Source organism: Eucyclogobius newberryi, unplaced genomic scaffold (assembly GCF_026437365.1).
Source record: "Eucyclogobius newberryi isolate DKJ021-1_F unplaced genomic scaffold, fEucNew1.0.hap1 SCAF_12, whole genome shotgun sequence".
Lineage (NCBI taxonomy): Eukaryota > Metazoa > Chordata > Actinopteri > Gobiiformes > Gobiidae > Eucyclogobius > Eucyclogobius newberryi.
The window spans coordinates 23,392,551-23,408,749 of NW_027315746.1; positions in this window are offsets into that span (position 1 = coordinate 23,392,551).

The following is a 16,199-nucleotide window of genomic DNA, read 5'->3' on the forward strand; positions in this document are numbered from 1 at the left end:
TCTGAGCGCCTTCCTTGTAAATATTTTCCTTGTGGTGTAGCGCTGATGCTCGCAGACATGTCAGAGGAGCGGAGTCTGAGGCAAGGCGCTGGGCTCCTGTGTGTTTCAGCCTGACAGCCCGTCTCCATGAGGGCCCGCTAATGAGAGCTGCTGTTGGTTCTGTCGGCCCCATCTCACAATGGCACATGCACGTTTGTATTCAGAGCTCAATGTGGTTTTCACCCTTTAGCATCACTTCTAAATGTACAGACAATGTGTTTTTTTTTCTCCTCTAATGTTTAGTGAAGTCTTGACGGCCTCATTTACCCTTAAACTCCTTAGGGGGGCATTTTGTGTGTGATAGTAATGAAACCATTACAAAAGTGTGTCTTTGTTTGCCTGGCAAGCCATTATCTCGTTTTCACAGTTTCCGATGGGTGTGATTGACAGGTGGATTAACGAGTCAGAGAAACACAATGTCTGTTCATATCAAAACTAAAATGGCATCTTAAGAAGAAAGAAAATAACATAAAATACAATGCGGATTTATGCAGGATCAGCACTCAAGGCACTAAATTCTGTAAGTTTGAGGTTAAAGAAGTTCTAGATATTGTCATGAATGTTATGAGAATATCTGAGGGACACATCTGTGATAGGAACACCCTGAAATGCAGCGGTAAGTACAGATTCCTGATGGTTGAATCATTTAAATATTAGGCTACTTAATAATTTTGTGCATAGCCTATTTCTTTGTTCATTTAATTTACACATGATCTACAAGTATGACACGTTGACTTAAAGATCAGTAAACCAGAGGCATTGCACAGGCAGCTCATACATTCTGTTAATCACAGTCATTATTTGGCCCAGTGGGTAATCATTTACAGTTAGTCATGTCAGAAATGAAAAATCCTAACTTTGGTTGGTGGAAAAATAGTGAAACATGTGCCATTTTTGCAATTTATTGCATATACAATTGCATGGAAAATCAAATGTGAATTAAATATGAATGAGGAACTAATCACTACTGTTTCTAATTACAACAGATTTTTTTTAAATAAAAAAAGCCCTTTTCCTTTTCCAATTGAATTTTAATGCTATATTTTTTTGTTTTGGTCATTAAAATAAAATAAAAAATCTCTCTATACCTGTTGCCATAACACAGCTTGATGTGTCTTGCTCATGGACACAACAATAATTGATAACAGGCGACCTCATGTCTGCGTAATCCTTCTGTCATCCAGTTTCATCCAAAAGAAGACTCAATTCTATGAACTGGACAAAGGTTTGAGATTGAAAACATTTCACCACTCATCCAAGTCGCTCCTTCAATTCCTCTGACAGCGTTCTGGTAAGTCAATGCCGTAAATATCAGTTGGGGACAGAAACTCCTTACTGTTAATTTCACGGGTAGCTTCTCCCTTCAGACTTATATTTAGGGCAGTGACTTTCCAGAACAATGTGGTGAACGTGAAAGAAGAAGCTAATCACAACATAACAGAAACATAATCACTAAACAGAATTCAATTTGCTTTCACCAGGCGACCCTATAGTTGTATTTACTTTTTGCAGATCTTCAAATTTGAACATTTTGCATATACTGACAATACATTATCTGTTGTCGCGTATGTTAAAAATTCACCAGTGCAATTTTGACAGTTCTGTTTAATGAGTACAGTCAGCGCTCACACTGGAGCACAGAGCGTTTGTGCCAGGAACAACCCCTCATTTAACCTGCTCGTGCTGCACTTCTGAGCTCTGGACTCAATTGCAGTGTGAAATGTCACACTTCAGCTACAGTTACAGAGGCCGCACTTTGTCTGAGCCCAGAACAAACCTGTGCAGCAGAAAGGCCCGTACAACCGATTTTGTATTTCTTTCTTAGAAATATGTCGGTGTAATCCCTCATTCGTCCAGGCGTGTTCCATAGTAGAAAAAGCTTCAGTTGTAGTCATCTGGACTCAGTTTGAAAAATAGACGTTTCGACTCTCATCCAAGAGTCATTGTCAATAACAGAATTTAGATCGAGAACTCCGATATTAATACTGTTCTGTGGTAAGACCCGCCCATTGGGCGGAGCCTTCCTGAAGTAGAAAGAGTTGTTTGTTTCAACAGAAACTCCCCCCTTGTATCTACCGAGCCTATTCAGAATCTTAATGGCCTATTAGAATCCTCTTTGTCTTTGTGAGACCCTGGCTCAACCACCCTGAGTACCTGATTAGCATCTAAATTCCCTGGTCCTCTACCTTTCCAGGGGTTCAGTAACCCATTATAAATAACAGGAAGATTAAACCTTAGCCCTCCATTTCTGTTTAAAGAAGGTCTTTCTTTTTTAACAAAAATAGCTTCCTTGACTCCTCTTTCAAACCATCTTTTCTCCCTGTTTAAAACCTTCACCTCACCGTCTTCAAACGAGTGATTAGAGGCTTTTCAAACTGAGTCCAGATGACTACAACTGAAGCTTTTTCTACTATTTCTTTCTTACTTTTTATTATTGTTACTTTTCAGATCAAAACATGTATCGAAGAACAGCATTAATCATAAGCTCATCCAACTGTCTTCTTGTCTTTCCTCGTTCCCAAAATAGACTGGAGTTTGGAGAAGTGCAAAGCTCATATCAACACATTTCACCTAGCAGATAGAAAACAGCGCCCTCTGCTGGTGGGAAGCGCGGTGCCAGAAAATGCTCCAATACTTGAACACATGCTGTATTTACTATTGTTTCTATAGGTGCTGTATAAGGAAGAGGTTGTGGATGCATAAAATAATCTACTTGGCAAAAATATTTAAGTGCATGTATGTATGTATGTATGTGTGTATTTCACACAGATTTTGAAACTTAAGGGTCAAATGAAGTGATAAAGGATTGTGAGGATTTTCAGTCAACTGGGAACTTCATTATCCTGGTCGTTTTTATTTATGTATTTTTGTTTGCTCAAAAGCTTATGTCAAAGATGTGATTAATATGCTTAAAAACATAAGAAAAAATACTTTGCACTTTCCAGTTTAAATAAAAAAAATGTAGTGTAGTACAAAGTACATATACTTTCTCTCAAATGTTGTGAAGTAAAAGTAAAGAATAAAGTACAGATACTTAAAAAACAAAACATAAGTACATAATAAGTCAAAATGTCAAAAGTACGGTATATTAAGCTAAATAGTTTAGCATGTATAGAGCTAACTAGATATTAAACAAGCATTTCCCCCTCAAAATTAGCTTATATAATGCAGATATTATTCATGTAAAAAAATTCCACTTGAATAAACACAAAAATAAACCTCACAACACTGTGTTTAACTTGAATTACAGGAGATTTTTATTAGTTAACTTTTTATTTAATGCATAGTAAAAGTTTCCATTGTTTAGCATCTAGGGTCAGTGTAGTGTTAGACCCAGTGTCCCAGTGTAGTGTGATCTCTGCACTGAAAAGAGTATGAAAAGAATCATTCAGTTATTGTGACTGTTGTTGCAGTTACCACCAGTGGCCTCTTGATGGCGCCAGTGCTTCACAACGATCAGCGCTACGTGCACTGGACCCAACAGTCAGTAAATCCTGAGTGGCAGCTCATAGAGGCATTACAGAATATAATATTAGGTTAAATGTGGGAGACGAATCGAAGTAGTAGAAGTTTACATTTTCTGAAATCATTCCACGTCCAGAGCCTTTTAAATGTCATAAAAGTACAAATGTCAAACTTTCCTCCAATGAGATTCAGGGGGAAAAACCTATACATTGCAAACAGTTAAATTCAAAATATTGCGGCCTGGAAGTCACATTAGTATACAATGTAAGTGTAAAATCATTTGGGTGGGCAGTGGAAGTCAGTAGTAGGAGTATTTATAATCAAACTATTGTGACAAACATACCCACAACTTTCAGTATTTCCTCCACACATTTCTATGCAGTGTTCATACAACAGTTGCAGTACGTCACACAATACAATGGTCTCATAGTCTTTAGTTCAATCTTCCATATGCTGAGGAGTGTTGTGACTGAAAACAAAACAGGTGGTGGTTTATTTTGTCTCTATTAGGTCACATACTGGACAAATCACAATATATATACAAAAGTTCAACTCTTGATGCCCTCTTTACAATATAGTAAGTTTATTTTTTCCGACATCACCCCAGACTATTGTCAAGTTGAATGGTAAAAGATGTCAGCTCTCCAGAGAGAAAACAAGGGGGGTGAATGTTGTGAAAATCTTTAGAATTTGTTAAAATTGTTTCTCTATATCCTATATATGTGCATTTATTCTAACTCTAACTATAGAAGGACAGGAACAGTTTTGTACATCATAATTATGTTTCTGTCTTATTAAACTGTGGCCCATGGACCAAACATGGCCCACAGAAGCATAAATGATATACTAAACTGTCACAGTCTGGACACTCCTGGCTGTATTGTTAAGGTGTTTTTGCTTCCGACAGCTCACTGTAAGGGTGTCTATACCTGGAAGGTATATTTACAGTTTTATACTGTCAGCATAGTCCAAATAGACAACTCCAGCCCACAACATGTATTTTTGTTCCTGCTGAATTGGCCCAAATGGCCAAAAGCTTTATGCAGTAAATAACTGTTTAGTAAATTGACAATGAACTTTACCCAATACAATTTTCATAATCCATGTCCCTCGGCTGGCCTGGGAACGCCTCAGGATCATTTCGGAGGAGCTAGAGGAAGTGTCTGGGGTGAGGGAAATCTGGGAATCCCTGCTCAAACTTCTGCCCCCGCAAAGAAGAAGAAGTGGGAGTAGATGGATGGATGAATATTCATAATTAATCAGAATATGCACAACCAGGTCCTCAATGTATTAATAATGAACAGAACCACACATTTATCTCCATGAATTTTTGGCTGATGTTCAGTCGTCATCACTGATTTACTGTAAGTTGTACACAAGAAAGAAACAAAAAAACCTAAATGGGCCATGGTTGGACATAAATGAACACTTGAATATTTGGTAAATACTTAGTATTAGTATACAGTATACTGTACACCACTGAACATATGTTACAACATATATTAACTGCATACAACACAATAATTACAGTTAAATGTCTTAATATTCCAGTGCTTTATGCCAGTGTTGAATATGTCCTCCCGTTACTACACCTTCAGGTTCACTTGACAGATGGAGACATCTGGCACCTGTGCACCATTTATTCTCCTCTTAAATGTAGCATGCTGTTTACATAAAACCAGACTCAACAATGGTTTTGACATGACATCAGACATGGGAAAGATGAATCACTTTTTCCAAACTATCAGACCGTCTGCATTTAGCACCATTCGTTCACTCCCGGGAGGTTAGCAGTCAGCAGATTCACCTTGCTAATATGTTGAATCTTTGTCATGTCTTTAATGTGGTATTGTAATATAGAGTGGTGCTGGTGCCCCGCAGTTGTGAATTCCAAATGTCTTGTTTCCTCTTTATGCTTAAATTGAAACTGCATAATTGGAAGCCAACAGTGTGCGTTCTGGAGAGCAGGCATAAGAGGCAGATCCCCCCATGGTGACATGTGCTTGACGCAGAACAAAAGTGACACTTTCTGCCCCTCATGATTTAGCTGTCAAGACAAGAGAGAGAAGTTTTGTGCTGAGAAGGTTCTGGCAGTGCTGGCCTGGGTGTAACTGGGTGTAACTGGGTGTAACTGGGTGTAACTGGGTGTAACTGGGTGTAACTGGGTGTACCTGGGTGTAACTGGGTGAAACTGGGTGTAACTGGGTGTAACTGGGTGTAACTAAGTGAAACTGGGTGTAACTGGGTGTAACTAAGTGAAACTGGGTGTAACTGGGTGTAACTGGGTGAAACTGGGTGTTACTGGGTGTAACTGGGTGTAACTGGGTGTAACTAAGTGAAACTGGGTGTAACTGGGTGTAACTGGGTGAAACTGGGTGTTACTGGGTGTAACTGGGTGTAACTGGGTGAAACTGGGTGTAACTGGGTGAAACTGGGTGTACCTGGGTGTAACTGGGTGTACCTGGGTGTAACTGGGTGAAACTGGGTGTACCTGGGTGTACCTGGGTGTAACTGGGTGAAACCGGGTGTAACTGGGTGTAACTGGGTGTAACTAAGTGAAACTGGGTGTAACTGGGTGTAACTGGGTGAAACTGGGTGTAACTGGGTGTAACTGGGTGTAACTGGGTGAAACTGGGTGTAACTGGGTGAAACTGGGTGTACCTGGGTGTAACTGGGTGTACCTGGGTGTAACTGGGTGAAACTGGGTGTACCTGGGTGTACCTGGGTGTAACTGGGTGAAACTGGGTGTAACTGGGTGAAACTGGGTGTACCTGGGTGTAACTGGGTGTACCTGGGTGTAACTGGGTGAAACTGGGTGTACCTGGGTGTACCTGGGTGTAACTGGGTGAAACTGGGTGTAACTGGGTGTAACTGGGTGAAACTGGGTGTGCCTGGGTGTACCTGGGTGTAACTGGGTGTACCTGGGTGTAACTGGGTGAAACTGGGTGTACCTGGGTGTAACTGGGTGAAACTGGGTGTAACTGGGTGTAACTGGGTGAAACTGGGTGTACCTGGGTGTACCTGGGTGTAACTGAGTGTACCTGGGTGTAACTGGGTGAAACTGGGTGTACCTGGGTGTACATGGGTGAAACTGGGTGTACCTGGGTGTACCTGGGTGAAACTGGGTGTACCTGGGTGTACCTGGGTGTACCTGGGTGTAACTGGGTGAAACTGGGTGTACCTGGGTGTAACTGGGTGTACCTGGGTGTAACTGGGTGAAACTGGGTGTACCTGGGTGTACCTGGGTGTAACTGGGTGTAACTGGGTGTACCTGGGTGTAACTGGGTGAAACTGGGTGTACCTGGGTGTAACTGGGTGTAACTGGGTGAAACTGGGTGTAACTGGGTGAAACTGGGTGTACCTGGGTGTACCTGGGTGTAACTGGGTGTACCTGGGTGTAACTGGGTGAAACTGGGTGTACCTGGGTGTACATGGGTGAAACTGGGTGTAACTGGGTGTACCTGGGTGAAACTGGGTGTACCTGGGTGTACCTGGGTGTACCTGGGTGTAACTGGGTGAAACTGGGTGTACCTGGGTGTAACTGGGTGTACCTGGGTGTAACTGGGTGAAACTGGGTGTACCTGGGTGTACCTGGGTGTAACTGGGTGAAACTGGGTGTAACTGGGTGAAACTGGGTGTACCTGGGTGTAACTGGGTGAAACTGGGTGTACCTGGGTGTACCTGGGTGTAACTGGGTGAAACTGGGTGTAACTGGGTGTAACTGGGTGAAACTGGGTGTACCTGGGTGTAACTGGGTGTACCTGGGTGTAACTGGGTGAAACTGGGTGTACCTGGGTGTAACTGGGTGAAACTGGGTGTAACTGGGTGTAACTGGGTGAAACTGGGTGTACCTGGGTGTACCTGGGTGTAACTGGGTATACCTGGGTGTAACTGGGTGAAACTGGGTGTACCTGGGTGTACATGGGTGAAACTGGGTGTACCTGGGTGTACCTGGGTGAAACTGGGTGTACCTGGGTGTACCTGGGTGTACCTGGGTGTAACTGGGTGAAACTGGGTGTACCTGGGTGTAACTGGGTGTACCTGGGTGTAACTGGGTGAAACTGGGTGTACCTGGGTGTACCTGGGTGTAACTGGGTGTAACTGGGTGTACCTGGGTGTAACTGGGTGAAACTGGGTGTACCTGGGTGTAACTGGGTGTAACTGGGTGAAACTGGGTGTAACTGGGTGTAACTGGGTGTACCTGGGTGTAACTGGGTGAAACTGGGTGTACCTGGGTGTACCTGGGTGTAACTGGGTGAAACTGGGTGTACCTGGTTGTACCTGGGTGTAACTGGGTGTACCTGGGTGTACATGGGTGAAACTGGGTGTACCTGGGTGTACCTGGGTGTACATGGGTGAAACTGGGTGTACCTGGGTGTACCTGGGTGTACATGGGTGAAACTGGGTGTAGATGGGTGAAACTGGGTGTACCTGGGTGTATCTGGGTGTACCTGGGTGTACATGGGTGAAACTGGGTGTACATGGGTGAAACTGGGTGTACCTGGGTGTACCTGGGTGTACCTGGGTGTACATGGGTGAAACTGGGTGTACCTGGGTGTACCTGGGTGTAACTGGGTGAAACTGGGTGTACCTGGGTGTAACTGAGTGTAACTGGGTGTAACTGGGTGAAACTGGGTGTACCTGGGTGAAACTGGGTGTAACTGGGTGAAACTGGGTGTACCTGGGTGTAACTGGGTGTAACTGGGTGAAACTGGGTGTACCTGGGTGTAACTGAGTGTAACTGGGTGTAACTGGGTGAAACTGGGTGTACCTAGGTGAAACTGGGTGTACCTGGGTGTAACTGGGTGAAACTGGGTGTACCTGGGTGTACCTGGATGTACCTGGGTGTACCTGGGTGTAACTGGGTGAAACTGGGTGTACCTGGGTGTACCTGGGTGTACCTGGGTGAAACTGGGTGTACCTGGGTGTAACTGGGTGTACCTGGGTGTACCTGGGTGAAACTGGGTGTACATGGGTGTACATGGGTGTACCTGGGTGTACCTGGGTGAAACTGGGTGTACCTGGGTGTAACTGAGTGTAACTGGGTGTAACTGGGTGAAACTGGGTGTACCTGGGTGAAACTGGGTGTAACTGGGTGTACCTGGGTGAAACTGGGTGTAACTGGGTGTACCTGGGTGAAACTGGGTGTACCTGGGTGAAACTGGGTGTACCTGGGTGTACCTGGGTGTACCTGGTTGAAACTGGGTGTACCTGGGTGTACCTGGGTGAAACTGGGTGTACCTGGGTGAAACTGGGTATACCTGGGTGTGGAGAGCACATTTGATGCTTTAGAAATAATGTTAAATAATGTTGTATCAGTCTGTGCTCCCTCATTTGGATTTGGTGAACGCCCTCTACTGGCAACAGTGGAAATTACCATTGAGAACATTTTAAAATAAACAAAACAAAGCTAGCTAATTTAGCAATGTAGCCGTCATGATAGTCAATGATTTATGGACTAACAAACAGCTCAATAGAACTGCAGATTTCTTGCTTTGAATACATAATATGAAATTGAGTGTTTTCTGACTGCAATCAGTCGACCTCATAAAGAAAATGAATAAAACAAGTGTGAATGACGCTAAATTATCTTTATACTATACATTTTGATGAGAGAACAATGTTATTACATGTTTAAACCTCAAAACAATGCACATTTAGCACAAAAAGTGTTAACATTCAGTGATTGTTTTACTTTGGGAGGTTTAGGGTGTGAGTCATGGGCCATTTAACAATTTCTAACCACTTTTCTTTTCCTACAATCAGAACTCGGAAGCCGAGCAGGGATGGACCTGGTTAGAGCTTGATGGGAGCAAACATTATTTGCAAGTCTTTTGTAGAAGCCGATATTTTCGACAGTACTAGCACATTTTGTCACTTTTAATCCCCATCTCACAACATTCCTGATGATTCAAAGTGTGTTTTCTCTGGGGAAACAGAGCGACCTCAAGCACTTACCCATCATGCCTGTTGGGAGAGTACGGGCCGCAATCAATAACTGGTGTGGCGTTACCAGTAGCGCCCCCATGCATGATTTATAATAACCTAATGTTCGTTGTATTGTGTGAGGATTTTTCAAATATTTTGCTTATAAGCACAGGACTCTAAATCTAATGTCACAATGGACAGGCACATGGCCAACTCCAGATTCAGGGAAGAGCATTGAATCTACAGAAAACCCCATGAAACACTCACCCATCCATCATAGGTGTATTCTTTGTATTGTTTTGTTTTCACCTGTCTAGAAGAAAAAAATAAAATGAAGAGACGTGTTTGTGACGTCCACTGCAGCTGTGCATCTGTGGACCATCAATCACTTTCCAAACACACACATACACACGATACATTCATATAGAGATAGTAAAAACCTTTAGATTGGACATGTGTGCGTGTATATGGCTGCTTTATGAAGGTGTGCAGTCATCTGTTGCATTTACCGCATTTTCCGGACTATAAGTCGCACTGGGGTATAAGTCGCTCCAGCCAAAAAAATGCAAATTAGAGAAAAACATAAATAAGTTGCACTGGAGTATGAAATGCGGTTGCAAGTGTGAGAATAACAAATAATATCACATATATGTCGCTCCAGAGTATAAGTATATAAGTATATAAGTATAAATATAAGTATAAGTCGCATCCGGGCCAAAACTATGAAAAAAGGTGCAACTTTTAGTCCGGAAAATACGGGACTTGAGTCACTTTGGAAGGAATTGGAACTTTGCAGAGAATTACAACAATTTTTAAGTAGCATAAGCTTTTCTACTCTATTCTCGTAGGATTTATGTCTAATACTGACTAAATAATGAAGTCTGTATATGTTTTGTCAGAAAAACAATACTTTTTCCAATACATTTGATTTAATTTGTCTATTCAATCTGTCAAGGATTGTCTGTCTTACATTAAAAGTGCAACATTTTTATAACATCCCAGTATAGCATCTAATATCCCAGCATGACATTATCAATCTAGCATGAATGTGTTTTTATTGCTTAGAAAAACACCTTGAAAAACACGCATTCTTCTTACCTCTCCACAGATCTGACCTGTAACGTCCGAACAAGCGCACACTAAAGCCTTCGGTGGTGGAGCTGCCACGTGGAGATCTCTGTGACGACACAGACGCAGCAGAGAGAAGCAGCTGCTGCCTTTGTGTGGCTCTGCGGTGAAGTCAAGAGGAGAGTATGTCAGGTCTTCCGAAGCAAAAGTTGATTGAATGTTTGGCGAAGAATCTTGGGCTGCCACCCAGAGCTCGCGGGCTGCGCAGGGCTGCGCAGGGCTGCGCAGGGCTGCGCAGGGCTTTGCGGTGCACACGCTCCAACGTGCCAAACCCGATGCGGAAGTGAAACGAGCCTGGCGCCTTTGGTACCTCGCTTATCCAGAATACACACTTTTTCAGTTGTTTGAGAAGAGTGAGCCCTCCGTCGCCTCAAGTCGAACTCAAACAGTACCGTGTAATCCAATGTGTTTATTTCAGAGCTGGATGTGAAGCAGAGGAGCTCATGGGTCATTTATTTATCATTTATTATTATTTTGTTTAAATCCACAATATATTCAGTCCCTGTGATATTTTCTTCCTGTCTTTCCCCCTCCTCATAAGCAGACATGTTTATTTTGATACGGACGGGCCATGTGTGCCTATGATTGGCTAATCCACCTGTCAATCAAGCCCACAGAGATGAAAGCGGTGACCGGACTGATATTGATCTGCATAAAAATACAGAGATATATCATTCTGGACTTTCCAGGCAAAGCTGCTGCTTCAAAACACGCTTGTGGTGTGTTTCGGGAGTAACTTGAGCTGGTGTTGACACGCTCGTCTCCATGACGACGGCCCCTCAACCAGAACAGTTATATAGTCCACCATTTACATGAACAAGAATAATGTTCCATCCATGCAGTTATTCAGATACTTATAAATGAATGCTTAACACAGATTACTCCTACAAGAGTACATCATATGATAAAGCGACAATAGTCTTACTTCGTGCTGGCTGGAGAAAAAGGCAGTTGAATCTGAGCGACTTGTGTTTTTGGAGAGACTGAGCGGTGGTGAAGGCACGGGGGGCACTGAGGACTGGTTCCCCGGTGTAAGTGGATGTGACAGGCCTCACAGGAGAGCACTTGTTGGGAGCACACACTGCGGACCTGCCGAAACACCTGTCACACCGATCTGGGACTAAAGAACTCTATTAGCCAACATGCACCCAGGGGTAATGCACACAAACACACCCAATCAATATGCCAATGAGCCACAGCAATCGAGGTGCAATTCATAATCTTTAACAATGTGATTCTGTAAAATATATTGTCGCAAGACTATGAAAAATGTCTGATAATACTGTGCCTTCATTTACAGATCGCATTCCTCTTATAATTGCACTGATGGCTTTATACAGAATAAATTAATTAACACACTGTAGAGCAAAGCAGAAGGTGCTGTACTGGATTTTTACTGAGAAAAACAGATACTAGCTCATTTCAATCTTTTTACAGCAGTCCACATGTATCACTCGCTTACTTATTGCATTCTGAGCATCCTAAATATTCACCGCAACAGTTAAGTATAAGCACTTGAGGCCAGAGCGAGTTTTGACGTCACGGTAAAGCTAGCAACACTCACGGACAATAACTCGCTCTATAATTAGATGCAAACAGTGCACAATGGACTCATTTTCATCCAAATGCAGTAGATGCTTTTAAAATATATCTGTGTGGTGGCCAAGCAGATTTGACTTTAATTTACATGAAAAAAATAAGTAAATAAAATGGGTACAGCCCCTTTAATGCAGTGGTAAAATACTGTAATATCACATCTTAAATTAAACGTTTAGTAATATTTCAGACGCCAGAAAAAACAGTTTGTGTCTTTGCTTTGTCATTACAGCTAAAGGATGCAATTAGAATTAAACGTTTTGATCTGGTCAGACATTTGATATCGAAATGCCACATGTGCAGCACTTTTACAAGGCTAATCTTAATTCCATAGTACTCATCAGTGTCAGTACAGTATGCCATATCATTACTCCATCATGACATTTTTGCATTGCCGTGATTTATACCGCCATAAGATCTCTCGACGAGGATGAAACACATTTTTACTGGTGATACATGTGAGGCCAGGCCGTTCCCACCGCGTTTGGCATATGACAATTATCAAGATGGATTTTCTGCCGTAATGTCGCGGCAAACGTAGTTGAAGAGATACGAGTGTCGAGACGCAACAAATAAAATTGATGTATATTTGGGAGCGAGGATGACACACTACAGGGAGAATGGCTCTCAACAGCTTAACGCGGACAGAATTTAATTTTGGTTGTGAAATAATTACCTGTCAAAATGTGTTTATACATAATCTAGGATACTTAATGTGCGGAGATAGCCCTGAGGAAGGAAATCGCCGGAGCTCTTATTTACAGCACAAAAAAGAAGTAAAAGAAGAATGGCTCTAGGTTAAACCCTACTTTTAACTCAGTGTGAGCTGGAGGTAAGGACTGGCACGGTCATTTTAGCAGTGGTGATGAATGAAACAGTTTTACACAAATGTTGGTGTGCTCTGCTCTTTTTTCAGTTCAAGAGCTGCTACAGTCTGGCTGCTGATTGCAAGCGACAATCGTAAATATCCAATATTTTGGAACATTATTGAGGGTTTGGAGCTGAAACCCGACAAATAGTGGTCATTGAATCACACTGACCCCACTGACATGAGGAGGGCCACAACAGAATTGCTTGGTCTAAACTTATGAAGAAGCAAATCAGGCTTAAAATAAATGATCCATTGTGCAGCCGACTTTAGACAATATTTTCAAAATGTTTTGTACATTCCTCTGTCTTTTAGTTATGTTCTGTTTATTTAGACAGGGGCGGAATTCGAATGAGATATTGCATGTTATTATTTGTTTTACTCTACCCAGTGAAAGAAATAAGGAGTAATCAGTGTTTAATTTCTTTCTGTAATAACAGGTATGAAATCACTGATGTCTTCTAAATCACTGGCTTCCCATTACCTCTCGATTGCCTCTCCAAGCGGCTGATAAAGGAGAGAAATGCATTGGAACAGGTGGAGCTGTGGAGCATATCCCATTAGTGAGCTCGCCAAAGGCCAGTCCCTGAAGGAGTTAAAGTCTCCTCTTCATGCACCACGAGCACCAGCCACTGAACATCCAGGCACATTTACAGGAAAAAACTGTTCATGAGCTTTAATGAGGAAAAAACGCCAACAGGATGATGAAGATAAGAGCATTTATTGCTTTGAAAACTGTGACAAAATGTGTTTTTAACTGTAATTTAAGTAAAATAAATGTCTTGGACAAAGATCTTTCAAAGTCTAATGTACTTATTTAGTATCTCAGTTTGATATTTAAATTAGTTTGATTAGTTTTATTTGTCATGCCTCAACATTAGAGTTAACGTCAGCATCGAGGCCAAAATAATGCATCACGATGTACATTTGAAAAATTGCGATAACTATATAATTGTCGCAAGAAAAAATACTTAATCATTTTTAAGATAAAATAAGATAATCCTTTATTGTCCACACATGGGGAAATTTCATTGTTGCAACGCAATAGATAGAGAGGAAAAGGACAGATAACTTAAGATAATAGGAAGTTTAAAAACACTCTTAATAGAAGAACTCTTATAAACAAAAACTCTTATAAACAAAAACTCTTATACACAAAAACTCTTATAAACAAAAACTCTTATAAACAAAAACTCCTATAGACGAAACCTTTCATTTCCTAATAAGGAATGAAAGGGGAAAAATAAATAAAGATAAGGATAAGTTTTGAAGGAACAATTTAATTTCAACAAGCTCATTCTGATATTGAAGCTTTTATACTTTTATACTAATAGTGCATAAGGTTACAAGCCCAACAAATTGTGATGCTTTATAAGAAGTCTCTAATGCAACATCTTAAGCTATGGCCTGTTAGGTATTTATTTATTTATGTATTAACCTTTATTTAACCAGGTAAGAAACCCATTTAGATCCAAACCTCTTTTACAGGGAGGACATGGGGCAAAGGGGAAGACACAACAGCACACAAATCACAAAACATTTACAACAATAAGACATAAAGAACAAATAACACTTACTAGTAAAACCAGAATTTGCGTTCATAAGCTAGTTTTTAAAATACTCTTTGTCTTTGCTTTTTAAAATTGCTCGAAAACTCCCAACCGAACCCCGCTCTCGGTCTGTTTGGAGGGCGTTCCAAGCTGCTGGAGTAAGAGAACGCTCCCTTTCCCCAGTCAGTCCTTACATGGGACACCGACATGTACATGAGGGTATAATGACCCCCGCTCTCTGCACCAGGACACACACCAAGGAGGGGGCACGATTACACAAAACTTTATAAACTAAGAACATCCAATGTGTGAACCGGAAAGAAGGCCACTCAGCTATGAATAGAAAGAACATCACCACAATCTAAAAGGGTCATAAGTGGCTGATACTAAACGTTGTCGAGCTTCAAGGCTAAAACAGGCTTTATTACGATACAAGAATCCAAGCTTTACCTTCAATTTACGAGACAATCTTTGTATATGATCTTTAAAAGACAGCCCTTGGTCTAGAATGAAAGCAAGATATTTATCATCTGTGACAAACTCAATAGAGCTTCTCTGAGAGGTCTTAGTCAGGGGGGACACCCTCTGTTGATGTACGCCTATGAGAAAATACAGTAGCTTCAGCTTTATCTGAATTCAGCAATAACTTGAGGAGATTCAATCCAGACTGCGGCGCAGAGGAAGCAGATCAGCCTGTTCCAGTGAAGCTGAGCAACACAAAGCACGTTATCATCTGCATAGAAGTGATAACTAACATTAGAGGTGGATTAACGATTCATAAAAGCTGGACCTACTTTCATTTCACTTGCCACGTGTAAAGGAAAGTTGTTTTATTGTGTGATAGTCCTCCTTCTACATGTTTTAGGTTTATGTGAGGGTTTCACGGGGAAAGGTGTGACAGTGGCTGCTCCTGTAACATGACACGGACTCAGTGACTGTAAATTCAAGTTAGCGGAGGAGTCAGACAGTTGGATTGGACTGACAACAACGTGTGTCGTGGAGAAAACACGAGCTGCACAGAAGAGTCGTCACGGCAGCGGCTCAGACACAAACTGCTCTCACTGCACAGAGCCGAGCTTACGTTCTTCTTTGGTTTGATCGAGAACTGAAATAAAAGAGGATCCTCGCAGAGACTCGGTAAGTTTCCATGCCAAGTGTATTCAGCGCTGATCAGGGCTGACGCTTATTTTCACTCAAGGTCGCAGAGTAAACTTTTAGAAGACTTGTTGGAGTTAATGTGTGAAGCCTGTGGGGCTGGTAAAAAGTGGTTTAGCTGCAATATCTTTCCTCCAAAGCATAAAAGAAGCTCAAAACCAACAAAATGTGGCAGTGTGGGGTTTTGCCACAATTTGAAATCCAGTAGGTGAGCGAAAGGATATAAAAGTCTCTCTCGTCTTCTTCGTCTCTCTACGACTTGTGCATTTCCGGTCCTGCGTACTAGGCAGCTATTCAATCCGTTGTTTCCCAAACTAACACTTTACCATTGATTATCGCCTGTATTGTCGTAATGCCGTGGTGTGGCTGAGCCCCGTCACGCACCGCTTCATGGCGCTTGTTGTCTGCAGCTTTGGTGGCTGGGCACATCTTTTGAAGCTGGGGTCCGAAGTGTCGGTCAGCCGTCGCCC